Raw genomic sequence first — 3,127 nt, 5'->3', positions numbered from 1 at the left:
TCTTTGGATTTTTTTTAACCTCATTTCATAAAGTCTTCTTTTTTTGTAAGTGATTTACATGCAATTCTTTCATTTTATATATGCATATATATAATTATAAATTTAAATTATAAATTTAAATTTAGAGTAACACCGTAATGAGATATGCCACAGAGTAATTTTACATTCATTACTAGTTAATTATACCAATCGGTTAATCCATATATTAGGGAAAGTTTTGATTTTGTTCTTTAACATAAATATTAAAACCACACATTTTTAACTTATTTTCTCTAATGAGTAATTAGAGCTGAAAGCACGTATTTAAACAATTGAAATTCTTCTGCTTAGATGTAAAAGGACAACATTGTTCACACATTTCTTAGAACTAATTCAGACCCTTGGAAGAAAACAATTTAAAAAATAAATTTTTATAAGCTCATATAAGATTGAAATATGCGATATTAAAAACTCAATGTCCCTGACGTGATTCTGTCCTGAGTGGCTGTTCTCTTGAGCAGTGGTCGTTTATCTCCACCCGCCTTCTCCCCCACCTAAGTGCATGCCGCCACCCGATGAAGATTCGAGGGACATGGACATGTCCCCCCGAGGCCCCAGAATTATCTTTTCAGTAGTGAATTAAAGTCCGACAAAGATTATCACTTTAAGGTGGATAATGATGAAAATGAGCACCAGTTATCTTTAAGAACGGTGAGTTTAGGGTCTGGTGCAAAGGATGAATTGTACATTGTTGAAGCAGAGGCAATGAATTACGGAGGCAGTCCAATTAAAGTACCGCTGGCAACTTTGACAATGTCCGTACAGCCAATGGTTTCCCTTGGGGGCTTTGAAATAACACCACTAGTGCTCTTACGGTTGAAGTGTGGTTCAGGGCCAGTGCATATTAGTGGACATCGCCTAGTAGCTGGGAAGGAAAATGCAGAGTCAGAAGATGATGAGGAGGAGGATGTGAAACTCTTAAGTACATCTGGAAAGCTTTCTGCCCCTGGAGGTGGTAGCAAGTTTCCACAGAAAAAAATAAAACTTGCTACTGATGAAGATGATCATGAAGCTGATGATGACGAAGAAGATGATGATGATTTTGATGAGGAGGAAACAGAAGAAAAAGCACCAGTGAAAAAATCTATATGAGATACTCCAGCCAAAAATGCACAAAATTCAAATCAGAATGGAAAAGACTCAAAAACCATCATCAACACCAAAATCAAAAGGACAAAAATCCTACAAAAAAAAAACAGGAAAAAACTCCTGAAACGCCAAAATAACCTAGTTCTGTAGAAGACATTAAAGCAAAAATGCAAGCAAGTATAGAAAAAGGTGGTTTCCTTCCCAAAGTGGAAGCCAAGTTCATCAATTATGTGAAGAACTGCTTCCAGATGACTGACCAGGAGTCTATTCAAGATCGTTGGCAGTGGAGGAAGTCTCTTTTAAGAAAATAATTCAAACAGTTTGTCAAAAATTTTCTCTCCTATTTTATTTCTGTTAACAGTTGATATCTGGCTGTCCTATTTATAATGCAGAGTGAGAACTTTCCCTACCATGTTTGATAAATGTCCAGATTCCACTGACAAGAATGTGTTGTCCAAAATGCCTGTTTAGTTTTTAAAGATGGAACTCCACCCTTTGCTTGGTTTTAAGTATATGTGGAGTGTTATGATAGGACATAACAATAGTGGTAGTCAGACATGGAAATGGTGGGGAAACAAAAATATACATGTGAAATAAAACTCAGTATTAAAAAGGCAAACTCAATGTATTAACTTTAAAATTTAATCACCATGTCAAACAATTCAAAGAAACAAAATAAATTATTTGAAAATGAAAATTTTGTCACAGATGAGAAATGAAGCCACAAGTAAATTGGCAGTAAGCAATGAAGGAAAGAAAGTGTGATGGTAGAATTATTTCTTTCAACTAGTTATTGGTTTTAACTTGCTAAAAAGTTATTGTCAGAGTCAAAAGAGATGCAAAATGAGAAAGATATGTTTTGTATTATCAATTATGTATATTTATTTGTAATTATTATGGATGTGTAATAGTTTTATGTAGTTATGGGGTATTTGTGAAATTTTGATACAAGAAAAAAATGTGTAACAACCAAATCAGGATAATTGGAGTATCCGTCACCTCAAGTATTATCATTTCTTTGTGTTAGGAACATTGTAATTCCACTCTATTAGTTATTTAAAAATATACAATGAATGATCGTTAACCATAGTCTATTGTGCTACCAAACACTAGGTATTCATTCTATCTGACTAAATCCTGGTACCCATTAACCGTCCTCTCTTTTTTCCCTGCTCTCCACACTCCTTTCCAGCCACTGGGACCCATCATTCTTTGGGCCTAATGCACAAATCTGAATATTTGTTTAAAACTATATTTAAGTGTGGTAAGTTTTATCCAACAAGTGTATGTAGTGTTTATTTAAATCTATGATAAATTTAGGACTTAAATAAACAAGAATAACACCATGAAAGGTCTCCTATTTCATGGCAAGTGATTGGATTTTTTCCATGTATTTCATGAGATATTTAAGAGGTTTTAGAGTATAGAGATTGTGGTAGAGGTCAAGAGTATATATTTTTTTTTCTCTAGGTCACCTTTGTGACCTTGTGTGTCACAGAATTGACACAAAAGTTCTTAACATATAACTATGCAAATGAAAAATGAACAAAGCCTGAATTTTAGTTTTAGAGGGTGACTTAGAGAAAAATATATACATTCATGCCCAGAGGGAGTCCATAGAGATATTTCTTTATACAGGAATGCACCGCACAATGATTTTTCGGTCAACAACAGATTGTATGTACTGTGGTGGTCACTAAAATTATAATGGAGCTGGAAAATTCCTATCACCTAGTGATACTGTAACAGCCATAATGTCTTAACACAATGCATCACTCCTATTTGTGATCGTGCTGTTGTAAACAAACCTCCTTTCATACCAGTCCTATAAAATATATAGCACATACAATTATGTACAATTTATAGTGCTTGACAATGATAATGAAACTATGTTGTTGGTTTATATATTTGCCATAATTTATACTTTTATTTTAGAGGGTATTCCTTGTACTTATTTTTTTTTAAGTTAACTTAAAACAGCCTCAGGCAGGTCCTTTGG

General features: G+C 33.8%; 1 pseudogene; it reads left to right on the top strand.

The window, feature by feature from the left end:
• The first annotated feature begins 541 nt into the window (after positions 1-541).
• Positions 542-1,439, top strand: LOC126940265 (nucleophosmin-like; annotated as a pseudogene).
• The last annotated feature ends 1,688 nt before the right edge of the window (positions 1,440-3,127 follow it).

This window comes from Macaca thibetana, chromosome 17 (genome assembly GCF_024542745.1).
Source record: "Macaca thibetana thibetana isolate TM-01 chromosome 17, ASM2454274v1, whole genome shotgun sequence".
NCBI classification, from domain to species: domain Eukaryota; kingdom Metazoa; phylum Chordata; class Mammalia; order Primates; family Cercopithecidae; genus Macaca; species Macaca thibetana.
The sequence above is the reverse complement of the archived record's forward strand: the minus strand, read 5'-3'. Positions and strand labels throughout refer to the sequence as shown.